The sequence below is a fragment of the Cupressus sempervirens genome, chromosome 2, assembly GCF_028749045.1.
Source record: "Cupressus sempervirens isolate cs-2001-9-10 chromosome 2, ASM2874904v1, whole genome shotgun sequence".
Taxonomy (NCBI): domain Eukaryota; kingdom Viridiplantae; phylum Streptophyta; class Pinopsida; order Cupressales; family Cupressaceae; genus Cupressus; species Cupressus sempervirens.
The window spans coordinates 366,919,034-366,942,961 of record NC_143119.1 but is presented as its reverse complement, the minus strand read 5'-3'; positions in this window follow the sequence as shown (position 1 = coordinate 366,942,961).

Below are 23,928 nucleotides of genomic sequence, written 5' to 3'. Positions count from 1 at the left end.
TTAATAAGGCCACTTGGTGTCTTCAAAACTTTAATTTCCTATGACCTAAACTTGAAGATTTTTCACGTCTTAGCCCCTTGGGATGACCGTACAGTACAGCTTTAGAAAACCCTCATTTTAAGGGTTCTAAAGGCAATGACAAATAATCTTTCACCAAATGTTCCAAAATACACTTCCAACCTCCTCCTCTGAGTTATGGACTCTTAGTAGTCCCCTCCCACATTTCCCAAACAAGATTGGCTCGTGCCAATCCACTATTCATACCAAAACTTCATTTCAAGCCTTCATTGCTCCTTGCCAAGCCTTCAATGTTTGCCTATGGCTCACTTGAAAAATCCACTACTTGTCTTTCATAAATTCTAAAAACATTAATTACATAGTATAAAAAGGCCTTTTCTTGATTTCCAAGATCCATGGTGTTTAGACCAAGGAAATTCAAGGTTCGGCCATTAAAGTGTTGGAATCACAAAACTGGACAATAGGAACACAAAGCCAAAGAAATTTTTGAAATCTTGTAAGATGAATGCTGAAATCAAAAAAAAATGCACAAACTAAAAACATGACCCAAAGTCACTATTCCAATCAAAGTTGTAGGTTCTTCAATCAAGTTTCTTTAACAAATCCTTCAAACCACATTTATTGTCAATCAAAATTCTCCCTTAGATTGTGATGTCTATACAATGGAGTATCCAACCCTTTGCAATGAGTTGAAACATGTTTAAATAGGCTCCCTCCTTCATTCTGGCCTTTGGTTCAAACCATAACTACCCAAGTAGTTTGTTCTTCCAAATCGTCCAAAAAGTTGCTATGTAATTTTGCGAAAATTGCAAAGTTGTCAATGAGCAACTTTTTGACAACTTTTGCAGTTTTGTAAATGGAGCCTACAAACTTGACCAGTTTGTGTCCAAACCTTCCAAAATGATTTCAAAACACCTAAGGACCATGCTTGAACAATATTGCCCCTTTTTAGACCTTTTTTCCACAGTCTTCCTTTTGAGCAATTATAAGCAATTTTTGCCTACCAGGACCTAATAGACAAAATTTGACTCACATTCTAAATCCTCCCTATCCAAACCTCCTAAACCTACCTTGGGACTATATTCATAGTCCTTATTACCTCAATGGTTGGTTAGACCATTTACAAACCCACAAAAATGCATTAGGGTTTCACCTTTACCCCTAGGTGCTCCTGCACCATTCTCCCTCTATAAGAAGGAAACTAAGTTATTGCTAGAGAGAGGAATTCCTTGCTAATGCCATGCTTCTTGAAATCAGTCTTAGCAATCCAAGTGGCCTTAGCTTCAGGTGCATCCATCCACTTCACTAGATGTTCCTTGTACTTTTCTTCACCCTAGAATCCAAAATTCTCTCCACCAGTGGTTTCTTCTTTTCAAGCACTTGTAGGTCTAAGAAATCCTTACTTAGCTCTTCCTAACACTCTACTTCATCCATCTTAGGACCCTTATAATGTATGAGGTCCTTGACATTAAAGATGGGAGATATATCCATGTCCTTGGGTAAGTCTACCTTATAGGCATTGGGTACATACTTCTCAAGTAACTTGCATGGCCCAATACTCTTCATCTGCAACTTACTTGGGATGCCCTTTTGCAACCTGGCTTTGTTCAGATAAACCATCACCAAGTTTCCCACTTGAAACTGCAATTCTCTTCTCCCTTCATCCTTCTTCTCCTTCAATCTTTGATTTGCCTCCATCAATGTTTGTTTCACCCGATCATGCACTTTTTTCATGGATTGAACAAAGTCATCAATATGCCCACTAATGTTGGCATGAGTTGGTAAATCTCTAAGCTCCATGACGCCCCTTGGATGAGTTCCATACACTATTTGGAAAGGACATAACCCTGTTGTCCCATTCTTGCTATCATTGTAGCCAAATTAAGTTTGATGGATGACTTGTTCCCAACTTTGCCCATACTCCTTGGTTAGGTAGCTTAATAGGTTTCTTAGGACCCTATTGATGACTTTTGTCTACCATCTGTTTGTGGATGGTAGGAAGAACTATGTGATAAATTTATTCCAAGCCCCTTCCATAGGGTCGTCCAAAAGTGCCCCATAAAGTTGACATTTTTTTCAGCAACTATGCTCCTTGGTAAGCCATGTATCCTAACCACCTCCTTGAAGAATAGATTGGCAATATTACTTGCATCATGTGTTGTCTTACATGGGATGAAATGGCTCATCTTGTTGAACCTGTCCACCACCACAAGTACACTATCTAACCTTGTCCTAGTCCTTGGCAATCCACTATGAAGTCCATGTTGACGCACTCCCAAGGCCTATTAGGAATAGATAGAGTTTGGTAGAGTCTTGCATTTGATGAAGTTCCCTTTTCCTTCTAACATATGCCACACTAGTCAACATACCTCCTTACATCCCTTTGCATCTTGGGCCAATAATAGAACCTCTCTACAAGGTCTAGAGTCTTGTTAAGGCTAATGTGCTCACTCATGCTCCCATTATGCTTATCTATATGAGATTCTCCCTCATAGATCCCCTTGGATGCATAATTGTTGTCCCTCAAACAAGAACCCACTCTGTAAGGTGTATTCAACAAAGTCACTATGAAAATGATTGGCGAAATCAGGACATACCTTGCAGGCCTCTAAAAAATTAGTGTCTTCTTCATATAGGTCTTTGAATACATCCAATCCTATACTCTACAACTTGACCTCTTGTACTGTTAGCCACCTCCTTCTCAAAGTATTTTCCACCTTATTGTTTGTCCTCTTTTTGTGCTTGATAGTGAAGGTATAGGATTGCAAGAACTCCATCCATTTGATGTGCCTCAGACTTAGCTTCTCCTGTGAGTTGATAAAGCTTAGTGCTTGATTATCTATGAAGAACACAAACTCCTTAGGCAATATGTAATGCCTCCACTTCTTGAGGTCTTGGAGAAGTGCATAGAGCTCCAAGTAATATGTTGAATACCTTGTCTTAGCTTCATTAAGCCTCTCACTAAAAATTCTATGGGTCTACCCTCTTGTCTCAAAACTGCCCCAACTGCTATGTTGCTAGCATCACACTCCATCACAAATGGTTTCTCAAAACTAGGAAAAACCAATATTGGTTGTGTTGCCACTTCTTTCTTTAACCTCTCAAAACTTGCATTTGTTGTCTTGGTCCATGTGAACTTGGTCTTCATGCCTCCTTTGATGGTGTCATTCATGGGTGCACAAATATCACTAAACCTTCTCACAAACTTCCTATAGAACTAAGTTAGACCATGGAAGCTTTTGACCTCAACAGCAGATCTAGGAGTAGGCCAACTCAAGATTTCCTCCACCTTGTCCTTGTCCATCTTTAGATTCCCTTGGGATACTACAAATCCCAAATACATTAGCTCCTCCTTAATGAATTCACTCTTCTTTAGATTTACTATCGACTTTTCCTCTTGGAGCTTCCTTAGCACCAATTCTAAGTACTTCATTTGTTCCTCCTTTGTCTTGTTGAAGATGAGGATGTCATCTAAGCATACAACAACAAACACTCCTATGTAGTTTTTCAAGACCTTATTCATGACTCTCATGAAGGTACTTGGTGCACTGGTAAGACCAAATGGCATTACCAACCACTCATAAAGACCTTCAATAGTTTTAAATATAGACTTCCACACATTCCCCCCTTTCATCCTAATCTGGTAATATCCACTTTTGAGATCAATTTGGGAAAAATACCTAGCCCACATAGAAAATCCATCAAACCCTTTATCCTAGGAATGAGAAATCTGTATCTAATTGTGATTCTATTAATTGCCCTAGAATTAGTGCACATCCTCCACTTACCTCCCTTTTTAGGTTCTAGGACAATTGGTACAACACATGTATTGATGCTCTTCCTAATCAACTCCTGATTAAGCAACTCTTGAACTTGCTTGGCAATCTCCTTGTTATGCTGTGGAGTCATCTTGTATGCACCTTTGTTTGGCAGTGATGCTCCTGGTATGAAGTCAATTTGATGACTTATAGATCTCTTTGGGGGTAATATTGGTGGTGCTCCATCACAAATTATATCCTTGAACTAATCCAATAAGTTTTGTACCTCTGTAGGTATGGTTGTTTGTGAAGATGGCTTCTCCTCCGTGAGCTTCACCATGATGGAATAACCTACTCCTTCACCTTCCTTCAAGTCCTTGAGGAACTCTTTCCCACTCATCAATAATGTCTTGGTAGTAGTCTTCTCAACCTTGTCTTCTTCCAGTATGGACTACTTATTTTCCTTCCCGTGATGTATTGCCTTCTTGTAATACTACCAAGGCCTTCCTAAAAATAGATGGCAAGCATCCATGGGAAACACATGACATATGATCTTATCCTGATACTTACCAATAGCGATGTCTTCCCAAACTTGTTCATTCACTAAGATGTTCTACCCCTTGTTCAACCAAGTCACCCTATAAGAACACACATGTGGTATCTTTGTTAGTCCAAGTTTTTGTGCTGCTTCCTTTGACATTATATTGCCAGCATACCCTGAGTCTATAATTACCTTTCATACCTTATCTAGTATCTTGCAATAGTCCTAAATAGTGCTCTTCTCTATTTGGGTTCCTTCTTTACTGGTTCTTTAACCAAGACTCTCCTCAACATGATATTTTCTCTATTCTCTATGTCAAGGTCCACTTCACCTACCTTCTGATTATCTTCCTCTTGGATGTATGTGATCTTCTTTTCTCCATAGGAGGATGATGTCTTCTCTGGACATCTATAGGCAGGGTGCCCCAACTTTCCACAGTTATAACACTTTGTATTGCTGAAGTATGAGCCTCTGCTATTGTTCCTATATTTGCCTCTGCCACCATTGTTGGATCCTCTTCCTCTACTAGAGCCTCCCCTTGGACTAGTCTCACTGGCCTACTCATTCCATTTGGAATACCCATAGCTTCTCTGCTCATTAGTCTTCCCACTAGAGCCTTCTCCTGAGCCACCTCAGAAGTCCTTATGTCTGCCTTTGTTCTTGGAACTTGAGTCCCCTTTCTTCCTCAACTTATCTTCCACCTTCCTACCATTTGAAAACAACTCTACAATGTGGTGAGACTAAACATTCCAGTTAGCTATGGTTTCTTCGCTTCACTCTCTCTTTCGTCTTGCATAAACTCCCACCATGTAAATGCTTGACCTTTCAATCTAGATTTTGCAAATCTCACCTTTTGAGCCTTTTTTTGTCCCTTCACATTCAAGGTAGTTCTCAATGCTCTCAAGCCATTCTAGGACCACCTCTGCATTCATCTTGCCATGGAAAAGTGAGACATTTTCTAGGCTCTTTCCTCCAAAATCCTTGAGGGCTTTGAGGAATTGTTCTTTTTCACCAATTGGAGGATTTGGTTCAGGTATCTCATCCTCCAAACTCACCTTCTCTTTACCCTTGTTGAAGTCTTCATCTTCCTTAGCTTGGGTTGCATCTTCCATCTCCCTTATCTTATATTTCATCTCCTCTATGGCCTCATCAAAGACCCTAGTCTTCTCTTCTATGAGCTTCTTTTTCTCATCTACCTCCTTTGCCAACTCTGCATTGGTAACCATCTTTGATGATCCACTTGACTCAATGGAATACAATATAACACCACAAGCCACAATCTTATGGCTTTGATACCACTTTGAATGGGAGCTTCTTCACTCTAGAGCTTTCTTGCTCTTCCAAGGATACTCCTGTCTTATTGATGGTTACTATTCCAAACCCCAACCTAGAGTGCTCCTTCCCAATCCCCTTTCATTAAGAAACTTACCCAACAATTTAGTTTTCCTTCCTCTCTTTTTAGTTCACCATGTACTGCTTGACCTAGAATGCCAAAAATTCACCAAGTGCACCTAAAAGACCAAAATCAACCTTGAACCACCATTATGAGGTTTTTGATACATTTCCTACCATTCTGCATCATTCTTGTGAGTTTCACACTCCCACAACTCCACATTACCTTGTTTAGCCTTGTAGCCCTAAGAGCCCCTATTAGCCCTCCTAGAAATAAGGAACAAGCTCCAAATCCCAAAAAATATTAACAAGGACACTTGGTGTCTTTATAACTTTTATTCAGTATGACCTAATCTTGAAGATTTTTTAGGTCTTAGGCCCCTGGGATGACTGTATAGTACAACTTCATAAAACCCTCATTTTAAGGGTTTCAAAGGCAATGACAAAGAATCTTTCACTAGACATTCCAAACTCCACTTCCAACCTCCTCCTCTGAGTTATGGACTCTTAGTACTGCCCTCCTTCATTTCCCAAACAATATTGGCTCGTGTTAATCCACTGTTCATACCAAAACTTCATTTCAAGCCTTCATTGCTCTTTGCCAAGCCTTCAATGCTTACCTAGGGCTCACTTGAAAAATCCACTACTTGTCTTGCATAAAATCCAAAAACATTATTTAAATAGTATATAGAGGCCTTTTCTTGATTTCTAAGAGCAATGGTATTTACACTAAGGAAATTCAAGCTTCAACCATTAAAGTGTTGGAATAACAAAACTGGACAACAAGAACACAAAACCTAAGCAATTTTCTAAATATTTTAAGATGAATGCTTGGAATCAAAAAAATATGCAAAGATTCAAAACATGACCCAAAGTCACCATTCCAATCAAAATAGTAGGTTCTTTAATCAAGTTTCTTTAACAAATCCTTCAAACCACATTTACGGTCAATCATAATTCTCCTTCAGATTGTGTTGTCTATAAAATGGAGTATCCAACCCTTGGAAATGAGTTGGAACATGTTTAAATAGGCTCCCTCCTTCATTCTAGCCTTTGGTTTGAACCATAACTACCCAAGTAGTTCATTCTTCCAAACTGTCCAAAAAGTTGCTATGCAATTTTGCAAAAATTAAAGTTGTCAATGAGCAACTTTTTGACAACTTTTACAATTTTGCAAATGGAGCCTACAAAGTTAACCATTTTGTGTCCAAAACTTCTAAAATGATTTCAACACACCTAACAGCCATGTTTGACAACATCTTGGCCCTTTTTAGACCTTTTTTCCACATTTTTCCTTATTGAGAAATTCTAAGCAATTTTTGCCTATTAGGACCTGATAGACAAAATTTGACTCACATTCCAAATCCTACCTATACAAACCTCCTAAACCTACCTTGGGACTATATTCCTAGTCCTTATTACCTCAATGGTTGGTTAGACCATTTACAAACCGAAAAAATGCATTAGGATTTCATATTTACCCCTAGGTGCTCCTACACCACCTTCAAATCTAGATGCTTCTTGTATCTTAATGGTCTTAGATTTACATTCTTGTGCTTGATGTCCATGCTTGTTATGATTGAAATCATTACGTTGAATTTAAGCTTAGCATTAAACTTACCAATTATACTTTGACAAGTATTTGTTGTATGGCCCGATTTCCCATGGTGATAACATGTAGGCTTTTTTTCTTTGGTTTTGCATTTTTTATTTCTCCATGCTATGATGACTCTCCTTTCTTAGTAGATTATATGATGTCAGTATACCCTAACCTAGTAGTGTCATGAGGTCTTCTTTGTGCTCTTATTTGTTCATCAAGTTGTCTCATAACCTCTCGAGATCTATTTATTCTCTCCATGTTTTCTTTTTCATCTCTCAACTGAGCTTTCAATTGATTGTTCTCATATCTTAGATTTTCAATCTCTTCCAGCTTCGTAGAAATATCACAACTGGCACTTAATAACTGATTGATCATGTCAAATTTATTGTGAGTCATCCTTTGTACTTCATTTCTCCTTTCATCAAGACTTGTAGCCATCTTCATTTTATCTTCATCAACCATCACCTTATCTTCTCCAACCTTTTTCTTTTGTTCAATCTCTTCACATAGTCTTACTAACTGTATTTCATGTTCTCTTTTCAATTCTCTATATTACATCAGTTTCACAAGATCTGCCTTCATCACATAGGTCCTCAATGATTTTCTTCTTGTATTGTGTGTCATTTTTCTGGATAGCCATCTCCTTCCTTCTCTTTAACGATTTATTCAGTTTCTCCTTGGTAGCCTTGACTTTCTCAAATGCAAGCTACAATTCAATCTTTTGATTTTCAAAAACCTTTCCTAGTTTGTATGCCTACATATCCAAGATCTTTGATTCTCAAGTGGTTAGACTTATTTCTTAGAGAACACTGCTCTGATACTAATTGTTCAAAATCTAACTAGTAAAGTAAGAGAGATTGAGGCGGGGGGGAAGGGGGGTGGTGAATCAGAATCTATGAAACATTTACCACTTCAAACATAAACCATGTTCATACTTAATTCACCATACACATCTTTACCTTAACCTTAAACCTTAACATACAACACTATATATCATGTAATATTAGATCTAACATATAATAACATGAATAACACATATAAGCAATAATCAACACATGGGACCATATATGGTAATGTAAAAACCCTCCAAGGTGAAGGTAAACTTGCGGAAGGGATGACACCCACAAAATCTTCATTGTTGTAGCAATAAAGTTTGCTTGTTAGGGCCACAAAGTTTGATCACTTATGATGATCTACCCTATGAAGGGTCTATCCTATTAAGAGCTTACAAGATTGTTATTTCTATGTTGATTAAAGGATTTAAAATACACAATTAAGTGAGCACTCTATTAGGATGTTCACATAGGCTTGTTAGGACTCATCTTTCTAAAGGGATTGATTATGTAAATGGATCGTCTCATCCTAATGATAGATCATTATGTGTGATGTAACATGTTGATGCATATAATCTTACATAGTTGAGTCTAAAGAATTATAAATAGTTTTCTTTGATTTTCATCTCTGTGGGCTCTGGGAAATTCATGTCTATTATTAGTAATGTGGCCTTTCAGTGAAAAGACCACTCCCAACTATGGATATGCAACTAAAGATGGATTAGGATTGGGAAAATATTTTTTTTATTGTGTGATTGGGGATAATGAATGTAAGGAAGATGGAAATGGAGGTTGGATGAATGTTGTCAAAGAAACTATTCGTGCAAAAGAAAACCTATTATTTGTGTTAATAATGAAATTATGTATCACAATGATATATCAAGGATTTAAGAGAAGGATATCAAAGATATCAAAGGATACATAGCATAAGGAATGATATAATATGTTGATTGTGAAAGGATGCACAAGTACACAACAGATGTATCATAGGCTATTAGAGAGAGAAACAAAATTGGAGAAGATATAAAAGGACTTAAAGGATAAATACTTAAGCATTATTGATCATGATAAGACATTAAGTAAGGCATATGATGGATTGTAAATCTTAAGAAGTATAAAAGAAGAATCATTGAGAGGTTTAACTTATTTAGAGATCACTTGGCACCCAAGATTGTTTTTCTACAGAAGAAATTAGATATCTTACTAAGTGTAAAGAGATATTATGAGCACTTTGTACCAATAGACATCAATAGAGCTAAGGTAGATGATTATGGAATTTTCATAGTAATTTGTGTGGGACAATTTGTCAAAGCAACATGAGATGTTGGACTTCATACCCTGAAGAGGAAATTTTTTAATTGCATAAGACTTTTTTCCTTAAAGGACAGTTTTGGGAGCACCAATTTTTGACATGTATATAGATTTTTGACTCACCTTTGTCATATATTTCAAAGGGGGATAAGTAATCAATATGTTTTTCCTATAAAGGATAACAGATAATGGGAGGAATAGTAACTAAATATGAAAGGTCTATATAGATCACCAATTATATTATAAGGGGTAGCATATGCATAGAGTAAGGGAGAACATAGTAGTATTTATAGATTGTATGGATCACAATATCTGTATGGATAGATGGTATATATGGATGACCCACATTTTGGAAATTTGCAATTATGAAGAAGTATTACTTATACTTAGCCAAAATTTCATAGTGTTTCCATCAATGTCAAAGGGGGAGATTGTTGGAAATTTGGATGACGTAACTTGACAGGAGTTTTCATTAATGGAAACATGTTGTCAAGGTGAGGTTGTTGAATGAAAAGATTATGTTAATTATCCGATAACTATGAAAATTGTCTAAGTATCAAGAAAGATTACATTGCATAGTTAGATAGTTTATTTTGGAAAGCTTCATAGGGAGCATGTATAAGTCTAAAAATTGAAGGGAATTTAGTTTGTAAATAATAGAAGATATATCTAAATCCACTAAAAATAATGGTATGATTTGCATATATTTTGGCAAGATTTTCTAGATACAGTTTTACATTGTAGAAATAAGATAATTAGCTAAGTATTGGAAAATGGGTCAAGGAATTTATTTGACTTTTCAAATAAGAAACTTGAGAAGGTAGGGAAGACATCCTAGATGTTAACCCTTAGCTAAAATTTTCTAGTATTGATTTTTGGTAACATGTGAGGTAGTGCAAGGCCGACAATTTAAGGGTTTTAGTATAAAGGAAGGAGCTTTTGTTTATCGAAGTAGCCAATTGTCTTGTGATGATATGATTGACATATGCAATCCTTATTAGTATTGTATAGACATGAAAGTTTGATGATTATAAAAGATAAGAAAGTTGTATGCATGATTTGATGTAAGAAAATACAAAGGATTGATCAAATATTGAAGATATCAATACATTCAAGGTTTTGGTATTCATCTATACTACTTGCAAAGTTGTATATGCTTGCAAGAGTGGTGATCTTATCTTCTTATTGTAATCATAACTCATAACAAGGTTAAGTCTTCTAACAAGTCCTACCCTTTAACATGGACATATACACCCTATGTATGTAATAGACTCTTAACAGGGTCAACATATTTACAAGATAGTTTTGATTAGTCAGTCATTTTGTGGGTGTCATCCCCATAGGGGTTTTCCCAAGTAACAAAATATGGTGTTATGAATTTATTTATGTTATACTTGTTATTAATTTTTAGTTCACTCATTTATGAAAGTTTAAGGTTTTCATTTGATATCCATAGTTGGAAAAAAATAATTTGTGGAATACTTATTCAACAACAACTGCCTCCAACCTCTTAGTATTCCCTATTCCTAATAGTAAGAGCCTAGAGCCTTTGATTCAATTTCTTTGTCAATTTATTCACAAGAGTATCCTTTGGTACATCATGGTTTTGTCCCTTTATGTCTTCAAAATTTTGTTGTCACTCTTGGATGTGTTTCTACTACATGACTTTTTGAAAAGAAATAGATTTGACAAAGTTTTCATCATCCAAAAATTTTCTATATGCCTGCATTCTAAGATCCCTAGGCAACATACCTTTTATTTCTCAAGTAGTTAAATATGATGTTTGAGCAACATGAATGGGAGGAATTCCCTCCATCTATTAGCATGAATGTTGATGATACTACTTTGAGAGAGTATCCTAAGCATTGAAGAATATTGATATGTTGCATTCATGATTGTATTCGTCATTGATGTCAACACAACAATAATTATGTTAAGACTAGAAGAATAGCAGTTAATAATCTTAATCTGTGTAAGAGCACAGGAAGTTTCAAATGATGTGCAGTGGAAGAAATTGTCCTGAGGTTGTCTTGATGAAATGGTTCGAAGGACTAAGTCTGATTTGATGTTGTACAAAAGTTAAACCTATTTTGCTAGAAACTATGTGGAAACAAAGCATTGGAAGATAGAGTTTTGATGATCTATCGCTATCTTTCATCTGAGATGTAATGAAGGTGATGTGCAGATAATAGTGATAGAGAAAATTCGTATGGTGATGCCAGTGTGTGCGCAAGACATGGTTTCACATGTGTAAAGTTTGGTATAGACTCTGAGCTGACAATGTTGTTGTGATTGTGAATTAATTAATTATCTTTTTTTAATTAATTTTGAAAGCCTCAAGGCCAACTCAAGGAATTATTATGAAGATATGTTATAAAGGAAAGTGGTGTTTTGTATTTGTATAGAGACTTGACTTGAGAGAATCAAGTGGAATGTGAAGTATTAGTGCACAGTGCAAGAAGAAGCAAAATGTGTGTAAGCAATCCAAGGGATCATTGGATTTGGTCACAAGATCTGAAGGAGTAGAAGTCCAGTTGATAGGATAGAGATAGAGGAAGGAAGTACATTACAGTTATATTATTCTTCAAGGAATAATACATAGATCATTTGGATAGTGGGTTCTCTAGTTGTTTGGGTAATGGGTCCAGTTGTCTTCCACAACTCCTAATAGGGTTGGCACAACTCCTAACAAGGATTCAAAGACTCCTAACATGGACTCATATGTAATGAATTTTGTAACAGACTCCTAACAAGGTCTATCCTCTAACAAGGAATATTTATATTAGTACATCATCTTGTGGGTACCATCCCCACTGGGGTTTTCCCTAGACAACATATTTGGTGTTAATTGTGTATGAGTAATTTTTTGTGGTTTCAATTTATATTACTCACATGGTTAAGTTTGTTTAAGAGTATTGTAAGTGATGATAGTTGGATAACTAATTCACCACCCACCCAACCCCCCCCCCCCCCCACTCTCAATCATATTAGTGGACTATATATTCTAACACCATCATCATTTTTTAAGGAATAAAAATCACATCCTCTTTGTCAACCTCATCCTCACATTTGGAGCTAGGTGAATCTTAGTGATGTCCTTATCATCATCTTTGTCCTCCTTTTCAATTGGTTTCTCCTTTTTTTTAGCATTCACCAAAGCCACCTCTTTAGCAACCATTTTTTCTCTAGAGTAATCTCATGGTGATCTCTTGTGGGTGATGGATCGTGTGGATGAGGTGGAGGAGGAGAAGGAAATCTTCTAGGTGGATCAACTACATCCTCCCTACAACACTAGCCAATGGTCTTTGCCAAGGGGCCTTTCTCTAATACACCATCAATTCCTTTCCCTTTCTTCTTCTCTTAGATTCTTCAATCTCCTCAATCTTTTAATATTGTGTTGGTCTTTTATGCCCAATGTCACCCTAAGGGGATACCCTATCATCAATTTTCTTATGAAAATCAAGACCCTCTATAGATTCAACAAACACCACTTTGGCATTCTTGCACTTTCCAAGATTCTCATTTAATGTAAGATATATTTCAACAAAATTATCGAAACCTTTTCTCATTTTTAGTGCCATGTGTTCTCTTGAACTACATGGATCATATTTTGGGTCAATTTGGTGGATGTTAGGCATCATATCTCCATATGTGAACTATTTCTCCCTTTAGCCTATATTTTGAGATTGAATTGATTCTTTAATACATCCTCAGGGAAATGGAAAGTATGTGACCCTTGTGGTGATAATTTCACCCTTCTCGTGAATGCTTGATAGAAACATTTTGCATAATTCAATCTATACACACTAACTATCATCTTGTAAGGTTTAATGCATCACCAATCCCTATCCATCCTCCTTTAGTAATATAAAAATGATGAAAAAATAAGACACTTTTGGAAATAATGTGCCCTTTCCCTTCTTGGGTGGAAGATCTATAGCTTGCAATTCTCATGTTTGTCTCATTATCTTTAAAAATCTCATTCTTTGAGTGACATGGAAGGTCATGACAAGTGGAACATCTAGAAAACCATTAATTCTAAGCATAATACTTTAATGATAAGGGATGATATCTCTCCAATGGTGGGATATAGGAGGGAAACATCTCCACTCAATAAGGTCTCAAGATATGAACCAAAGGAGATGGGATTCTCTCCTTAGTTTTTACTATTTTTTACCTTAACATTTTAGCAAATTATTCATCAAATAGATTAAAGCTTGGCTTTGGAAAATTAGGGACATGAGAATGGACCATATTTGAATTGGCACCCTCTTCTTGAAGATTCAAAGTCATGGATTCTTTGAAATATGTCATGTTTTTACAAAGGATCATATGCATAAGTAAGGAAAACTGTTGGAATTTTGGTGTCTCCCCATTTTGTAACTATGTTAGCCCTTTATTTATTTTCTCCTCCAAATATGTGTAACTTATCTTAGGGTTTGAATCTAAAGATACATTCACAAATTTTCCGCGGTAAAATATCCATTGTTAGGTAATCCCAAGACTCGACATAAAGAAGTGTGTGTATCCCTAATTGACTTTTCATAGTTCTTCACTTCAAATATCCCTTCCCCTAAATCATTCACAGTGATCTTTATACCACCCACAGTCTTTAAATGTGCATAAATAATCCTTACCAAAACCTTTGAAGAAGTCTATGTAAAAGAGTTTTTAACTTTTCAAAATTAATGTCATCTATATTTAGGGAAATTTTGTTCAGACCAAAGGTAGCCTTAATCTCAATAGTAGTGATCTTTACTAGAGTCTCACCTTCTAAGTATTTGACATCCTTAGTAATTGGGTCATACCTGTTTTCTAGTGTAAGAAATAGATTGATGTCTAAGAAAACTGTTGGGACCACCAATTTACCCAAGTCATATTTCCATGCATTCCAGAGCAAGTTTCCCATATTCCATTGACCATACCATTGTCTGAAAACTTATAACCCTAGAGTTGGCATGAAAGACTCCCTTAACCACCCATATTTCATTGTTAGGCCAAGGAAAATCTTCATTCCTAAGTTTCTCCATTTAACTGGAGACAACTTCTTCATTGTTGATCCAAGAAATTGATCAAGAAAATTGTCAAAATTGTGTTTATCCTCATAATTAAGTTTTTTAGAATGGTTTTTTCATAGGTATAGTTACAATTTCATAGTTTCAACTTACTAGGATTTTTTTTCACAAGGGTACAACATGACTATGTTGTTGAACATTACCGTACAAGTTTCGAACTGTGCAAATTTTATTATGGGGGGGTACTATTTTAATTTTATGTTTCCTTTTATAAAACAAAAATTATTAAAAAAAATATATAAATTGGGAGAGGGGATATGAACTTCCCCCTAGTTGCAAGAGCAGTAGCCGTTGTAGCAGTGCATGCTACCAAGGCAACGACTGCCTTTGGTAGCCAAACTGTCTTTCGACTTCCCCATTAGGGGTTATGTGATATTACATCGGAGGTTGAAAATTGCATTTTCCAATGCATGGTAATTGCAATTTAGTTTTTTTTATAATAATTGTTATTTATTAAATTTAATTTATGAGTCTAGTTTTTTTTTTTTGATCGGTAAGAGGCCGAAGCCAAAATTAATTATTATGTATTGTTATTAATTATTATTATTATTTATTAATTTGCAATTAGATTCGAACCCAAGACCTCTTTGATAAGAGGCTCACAATTTACTATTGTGTTGTAGGCTCTTGCCTTATGAGTGTAGTTTTTTAAATATATTTAGTTTATGTTTATTTTATAATTGTTATTTTATTAAATTAAATTTATGAGTATAGTTTTTAAAATATATATTATATTTAATAATATTATGATTGATATTAATAATTTAATTATTACATTACTTAACTTAATATTTATTATTATTATTAATTTAATATATAAATATTATTTTATTAATAAAATTATGAATATTATAATTAATAATTATTATTATATTTTGATAATAGTATTTAATAAAATAAATTTATTTATTAAAATATTATTTTTTAAAATTTATTTTATATATTAAAATAAATGAATAGATATTTTCCTTTTGTAATTAAGAATATTTTTGTTATAACGAATGTTATTCTAGAAGGGATTTAGTTATGAAATATTTGAATACAAAAGAAATCTTATTTTATTGTAAACTTAGGAAAACTCAGACGTATAGGACACTTGAGGAAAACGAAAACTAAAACCCTTTTTGAAGAAAATGAATTGAACTATGAAAACAATTGTTAAAACTTTTGATGAGATGGGTGTTGTATTTCCTATTGGGGTTCGGGTTTTGACTTATTTCTTTGACCAAATCAAGATGCTTACTAGAGGCTTGGGAGTGTTTGTTCTATGATAATGTTATGGATAGTTTTTTATCACGATCTTTTATACTCGATTATGGTAATGTGTTACGTGTTTCTATGATGAGTTATGATCTGTTGGTGGTTATTACTTTCTAGTTTTCTTGTGTAGAACTGAGGTGAATGGTGTGACTTTCTGGTGTAACCTTTGAGTCTTGAATCAATTATCTTTGGATGCTTTCCAGTTGCTTGTATAAGACTGAGGTTCTTTTCCAGTCGCTTGTAAAGGATTGAGGTAAAAACTATGATTCTATGATTTGTACTTTTTTGAGCCTAGGGTGGGTAATCTATGTATATGTTGGAAGTCACTTGCAATGGAGGCCGAAGCCCTAAGTGGTTTCCTAGGTAACCCATTGTAGGTTATTTTAATAAGTGATAACATTTTATTTAAATGGGTTTAAAATGAATTAACAAGAATCATTATTTTTCCTTGTCTGTGCCTTGAGTGCTAGTATAGGCTAGGATGGGAGTAGAGAGGATGTTTGGTTGCAAGCTCGCTTCGCTAGTATGCCTTGTCAGTACGAGAGGATATTGGTGCCGCATAGAGACACTAGGGGGGCAGAGTCTAGAGAGGCTACCAAGGTAACCTTAGAGTTGGCTCATGCGATGACACTTGCCCACTTACATGGTAGATTTCCCATGTGTCTTTGTTGCCTCTAGGATTGGACGATACTTGTGTCTTGGTACCCTTTAAGATAGTTTGCTTTCAGGTGTTTCCTTGACCTATATGTTTTTTAAATTAAAAGTGACAAAAAACAAGTGGGTCGGCCCATATACAATCAAAAAGCTAGTAACCAGCACATTACCAGCCAGAAACAACAGCTGACAAAAGAAAAACTAAGCAAGGTTCCAAAAGTCTGCAGAAACAACCATAGACTAGCAGCTAAGCTAACACCATAAATGAAATAAACTAACTACGAAAGTTCCACAAAAACCAAAATGGCAACCGGGCCAACCCAAGTTGTAATTACAACTGAAAACCAACAAAACCAACACTGCCAGTAAGGTATTAAAAGTCTTGGATACAAAGATCCCAGTAACTGATAAAAACATTAAAAAAACTTAGTCTTCATTTTTCCCTTTCCCCTTTGCGTGTAGTAGGATCTGGGCCTAGTTATTGGCAAGGAACTTGAAGAGCAACATATGGTCTTCCATATCCAAGCCCACGTCCTCCTTTTCCTGTGCCAGCAATTGAAGGGTAGTGGCGGTAGCATGGGTAACTTTAAGGTCGAATTTGGAGAAGGTAAAGAACCCCTCCTCCAAAGCTTTAACCCTTTTTTCTAGGTACACGTATCGCTCCTCCATCACCTCGGTCCCATCCTTAGGCCCCGCTTCACCCTTTGCAGCATCCTCCTTCATATTTGCACCTGTAATTTATCCTACAAAACCCGTGGGTTAGAGGAAACCTTTGAATTATCCTTAACAGGGGATGAAATGGTTATGGAGGAATTATCCCTCTTGTTATTCTCCTCACAAAAGGTAATGGGTTTGAGGGAGAAGCTGGCAGACACATGGGTGGTCTTAGTTTTCACCGCTTTTCCAGTAGATGCCTGGGTCTGATTATCATCCATCGAATTGCCCCCAGAGTTAAAACTTTTCTCCCCCTCCTCATTACCATCATCCTTCTTTGATTTGTAAATATCTTCCTCCTCCCTTCTATCACTATTATTTCCATAACTATCTTCCTCAACCTCCTCAACTGGGTATCTAATGGACATCTGTTTGCTCCTAGCCTAGGTCTAAGTAAGCCTACCAGATCTTCTCCTAGCTTTACCCCCAGTTTCCTCCCCCAAATCCTCTCCAACAACCTCCACCAATTTTTCAATTTTTATCTTCTTGTTTCCCTTTTGTTCCATGACTATATCAGGTTTTTTATTTTTCTTATTTTCTTTACTAGGGGATGGCATGGGGGTATGAATTTTTGTCCCTGTACTTAAGCTCGGGGGGGAGTTCTAACCATGGCATGGGTTTTCCACAACCACCTCTCTAGGGGGGTACAAGGCGAGGTGAAACTGATAAAGGCGAAAGATTAAGCCTTGATGAATTATGGTGAAATTTAAACCTTTTACTCCTTTTTTCCCTAACACCAGTAACCATGTCGTCAAGAGAATGCAGCAGAAAAAAAGGAATAGAAATGAAATCCCTATTTCTAAAATGGTTCAATAAAGGGAAATGATAGTAATATCATACACCAAACCTGCCCTCTAGGGTCAAATACCTCATAAGGACTAGGCACGCATCATCCCAAGGGACGGGTAACTTGTCTCTTTTGAACGCTCCTCTATAACAAATCGACTCCTTATCCTCCACGAAGAAGTTATTCATGTTGGCCTCGTCAGTAATTTTGGTAACCTTTCTCCATTTTTCCCCTTCATGGAGAGGCCAATCGCCATGGCAATAACTTCTTCAATGACTTGGAAAGTGATACCATTGATGGTAACCTTCCTATCACTCTAGCTATTCACAAACTAGAGCGCGCAATTCTCATCATACCCAGCCATCGACTGCATGTAGGGTAAAAACCCCCCTTCCTTTAGTAAGAACCAAGTAGCCATTTTGTCCTTAAAATTCTCAATTTTTGTTGGTTCCAGCCGATTCAGGTCCCCCCCCCCCCAATATCAATTCCTCCAATTTCCGACACCCCTTCTTTAGTAATACGCATCTGAACCTTTTCAGCTTCAATCTTTCTACAACTACACTCCGCCTTATGCCTTTTGAAAAGATGTAAATAAAATGTGTAGACCCGTGCTTGATGAGCTCCAAAATCCCATACAATGTTATTATGGGATTCATGAATCTGTAAAATCATAATTTTCTCACCCTGACGAATTCTAACATCCTAATTAATAATATCTTTCGTACTTCCCTTTGGAAAGTAATTTGAAACTTGCAACGGGATACCATAATTATGAAATGATATTTCTCTTAATTCGTAATCACTCCATTTTTTGTTTGTACGACCACGTCTGCTCTTTATTTCCAAAACGCAATAGTTTAATTTAGTGATCAAAATCACCGTATTGCCAAATTTGGCCTTACTTTTAAAATTTGTAGACAATATCTTGAATTGTTCTTGCTTTTTTCATTGGATATCAATGACCTTATATCTTCTTTGAGATTAGCTAAATTCTCCCAACACGTGATTGCCATAGCATTAAACCCCATGGCAGTCGCTGCATCTACCACCTGATTGCCCTCCTAGTAGATGTGCTGCAGGTGGGCTATTTTCATTTCATTCAAGACTTGCTTGATATCCAAAATGATATTTCGAATCTTCCACCTCGATCTAGCCTCCCCCTTAACCAAGTTAATCACTAATTCGGAGTCCCCTTCTATTGTTAACTCCATAATTTGTCTTTCCCTAGAGAGTTGAAGACCCCATAATAATGTCATGGCCTCTGCCTCATTATTGCTACCATTCCCCACCTTTCCCACATATACCAATAGCACATCACCATTCTTGTCTTGCAGCACACCTCCCGCTGCTCCAATTCCTCCTTTTGCAGCACCATCAAAGTTTAGTTTATACTGTGTTATGGCGAGGGGTCTCCATCTTGTCTATTGTCTCCTTCTCATAGCTGAGTTATCAAAAAGGAAGAAATCCTCATGACGGCCCCAATTTTCTACCACAAGGCTTTCAAGTCTAAGTGGCTCCTCCTTTGGAATTTTACATTTAGCCACTCTTAAATTCTCCTTTAACAATTTGTTGATTATTCCAAATACCACTTCCACTGTTGGTTTTGACTTGTGTTTTGATATTTGTATGGGACTTGAGTTTATCTCTTCAGCATAGTGGGAGTGGACCATTTAGGTTCCACGAGGTCAAGTGGTAGTGCATTTTTCTTTTACCATTAAGATCCGATAGTTCAATGTCATTGCTAGAGTTCCTTGTTTTGTATTACCTTTATTTATGATCGTATATTTCTATTGGATGGTTATATCTTGTTATATTGTACTTGATTTATCATAGATCTTATGAGATGATGTATTTTATATATGTTGTATATTCTTTGAGCTTTTCATACCCTGTGACTTGTATAATGGATGATAATGCATTCTAGTTATGCCAAGTGGTAGCTTGTGTAATTGTATATTATTTAAATGGATTCATACTTGTGATTATTCCATGATGTGGTTTTGGTTATGTGTTATATTTAATATTAATAAAACTTAAATGTGATTCAACATCATTGACCCTTTAAGAGATGTAATATGTTATGTGCTTCTTATGTATATGTGTATGTTATTGCTTCCACTATATTATATTTGTTGATGTTATTTGGTTTTAAAAAAAAATGTTTGACAAACTTAGTGAAACTTTAGGTTAATTTCTTTCGGGTTCCCTAGTGAGGCGTTACATAGAAAAAGTTCTTTAATCAAGGTTGACCTTATAATCATTTTGTAAATCCTTTAATCAAGGTGACATTCCAATGGAATGATCCAAAGTCCTCTAACAAGGTCACTCCTAACAAGGTGATTAAATCCTTTAACAGGGACACATTTAACAATGTGTTGTATAACCTTTAATAGGGTTGGCTCTTAACTGAGCTCACCTTAGAAGAGCGAACAATTCACAACATGTAACTTGGTGGTTTTTCCCAAATTGAGTTTTCATGAGGTGTCAAAGTGTTATTTACATGTGTGAATGTTATTATTATGCATGCTATATTTTTATAGCAGTTTATTTACTTCTAGTCGACACATATAGGAAACAGAGAGTTAAGAGATTGCATGAAAAGTTAATTGTTGACTATATGCTATGTGGACAAAGTTGTTTTCTAAGATTGATTAAAATGTTTGAAGTTAGTAAAATTTCAATTGGTACATCTGGACCTGAGGATAATCGATTCACCCCCCATCTCAGTTATTCTAAATCATTATAACAAAATACCTTCAAAGACTCATACTTAAGGCATTAGAACAAAATGGGGGCCCATATTTTACATACAAGAAAAGTAGAGGTTGGAGGATAACTCGTGACTTTGATGTCCAAATAATTATTCAAAAAAGAGAACCAACCAAAAATGAGCTCATAAAGAAAGAAGTCCAAGAGTTGTGAAACCAACTCGCACATATGCAAATGGAGAAAGAAAAGCCAAAACCTCATTTGTTAAGACCATATGTGCTCTTTTGACAAAATTATTTACATGATGTCATTTCAAAGGGATATAGAGGTTCCTAAATATGATAAATATGATGGTAATTGTGACCCACACGATCATGTTAGATATTTTTATGCATGAAAACACATATCTCACGAGGCACTTTCCTAAAAGCTTGAATGTACAAGCCATGGAGTGGTTCACCAAACTCTCCCCTCCTCTTAAGGCATTTGATGAGCTTGAACAAAGGTTTATTAAATATTACTCATATAACATGCAACACCCCATTACCATGCTAGACTTATTCAATATCAAGTAAAAACATAAGGAGCCTTTTGTTACATACTTACAAAGGTGGAGAATCTTACACTCTAGGTACCCCCATTAAATCCCCGAGAATGAGAAAATCAACATTTTCATTAGCACTCTCATACTTGAGCTATACTATGATCTTAGGAAATAAGTGTTCACTGCATTCAATGACATGATTGAGAGCACTTATTGTATTGAAGATATTGTTGTAAAGAAAGGGGATATAATCCTAAACAAAGACAAAAATAGCAATGGGAATAGTACAGAAAAAGTAAAACCTTGGAATAAGAATTAGTATATAATTAATGATGGTGTTGTGGATGCATCTAAAACCAAGGAACTTTACTTTTGACTTAATTGATGATATCCTTACTACCATATAACAAGAGGTTACAAGAACAAATGACTCTAACAAGTCTCAAAGCTATGACAAACTTAAGTTCACAAAGTTCTCTAGGCTTAAGTGTAACTTCACTCCATTGGTTCATTCATACAATGTGATCTTAAAGACATTTCTTGTTAACAAGCTTGTTACATTACCCAATAATTCAAGACCCTATGATCTCATTGTCAAGCCTTCTTGGTGGAGATATGATCATTTTTGCAACTACCATAGGAACAAGGGTCATAACAAGGATAATTGCCTTAAGCTCAAAGATGTGATACAAGATATCATTGATGAAGGAAAAGTTAACATTGATGGGTTGGTTAAGAACTCCACTCATAAAGATTTCAAGGACCTTATCCCAAAATACGAGAAAATAAAAACTTCAAAAGCAAACAAGAAGAATCATGAGGTCAATATCAACTATACATACACCAACATAGACAACGTCATAAACATGCTTGAGCCTATTGAGGAGATTATTTATATGATGGGGTCTAAATTTGATGAGGAACCTAACTATGATACTGACAACGAAAGACCTAAGGTGATTTTGAGAAGTCTCGATTCCTACCAATCATTTGATGGCAATAGACCTATGGTTTCACTTAGAGTTGCAGATTCCTCTTTCTCCTATGGTGAAAGACTAAATGGTGTTACTAGGGTTCAATCCAAAGTTGTCCTTAAGGTCATAGATAATCCCAAACAAGATAATGCTAAACAAGCAGGGTCTTCCCCAAGTGCTATGTCCACCTATGATCTTGTAAACCAATTGCAATGTACTCCCACTTAGATTTCTATTTTTGACTTGCTAGAGTTATCTCCTTTGCACAGGGGGATCCTAGATAGCTAGTATCCCTACTGACACTGATGCAAACAAGTTCCAAGCTATGCTAAATCACATTTCTACTCCACATTTCCTAACATTTTTAAAAGAAGATGATAAAGGGCTTAGTCACCCTCACAACCTTGCATTGCACATTGAGGTCCAAATCTATCACACTCAAGCTAGGTGAGTGTTGATAGACAATGGGCAAGGTTAACTATAGTTTCTTTCAATTCTGTTCAAAAAAAATTACAGTAAAATATTATGATGAAGTTGAACACTCCTCCAAGGGTCTTATTATGCTTCCTATTTGAGTTGGTCCTGTACAAAAGGATTTGGTATTCCAAGTTCTTGAGATTTTTCTTACATACAATATTTTTTAAGGAAGACCTTGGATACAAGAAAAGCAAGTTTCCCCATCAACTTTCCATCAATGCATTAAGTTCCCCTTCAATGGTATTGATCTCTTGATTCCTAGGGATAATTACATGTCAATAAACACACTCACTGTTGTTGAATCTCTAGTTCAAAATAAAAAATCTGCCAATGAAGTTAGATCCTCACTCACTGACTAAGGGAAAAAGCTACAAATGATGAGCATTGGTGTAGGTAAATATATCTTACATTCAATTACTACATTACTAGTTTCGCCATACTCCTATGAGAAACTACATGAACACATGAAACTCTTGTCCTCATCTATGACTATTTATGATACATTTTTGTAATCCTTAGTCCTATTATAAGATTAAAAAACAAGACCAAGCTATTAGGGATTGGATGTATAGATAAGAAGACCCAGTTGATGGGGTTATACTTGCTACCTCTAAATCTCCCAAGAGCTATGGAAAAAGCTATCAATTTCTCGAGAAGATGGGTTACCTTGGACATGGAACTTTGAATGATAATAAACATGCTCTTGTTGAACCTATGAGTCATACTAAAGGTCACAAAAGTAAAGACACCACTAAATTGGGCTATTGGGTTGATGACATTCTTACTATTTATTATGAAGAACCTCCTACGACTAGTGATTTAGATGATGAGATTCAACCTATAGCTACTATTGTTCTAGAAGATGATTTCATTCCTTCCACCATCATCCTTTGGGGAGAAAATGAGCTATCTAATGGTCACATTGGTGAGACTTCCACTTCTAGACAGATTGAATTTGATGAGTTTGACATAGAAGACCACAATAGAGAATGGATCAAAAGAAATATTGCTCACTTTGCAGCTTGTGATCAAAGTACCAACTCAAATGAATATGAATGGGATTCCTTTTCTGATGTATCTCATGTAGTAGGAGTGGATTTTTGTACATGTCTATACTAATCAAACCGACATAGTTGATGAGTCTTTCATAGGGTTTGATGAGTTGAACTCTCAACTTACTCTAGTGGGCCATGTTGATTCTCCTAGGTCTCATTCGAATTTGGGTATCTTTAAAGATTTCCTTATAGGTCCTAACTCTCTTGTCACTAGAGATAATTCCTT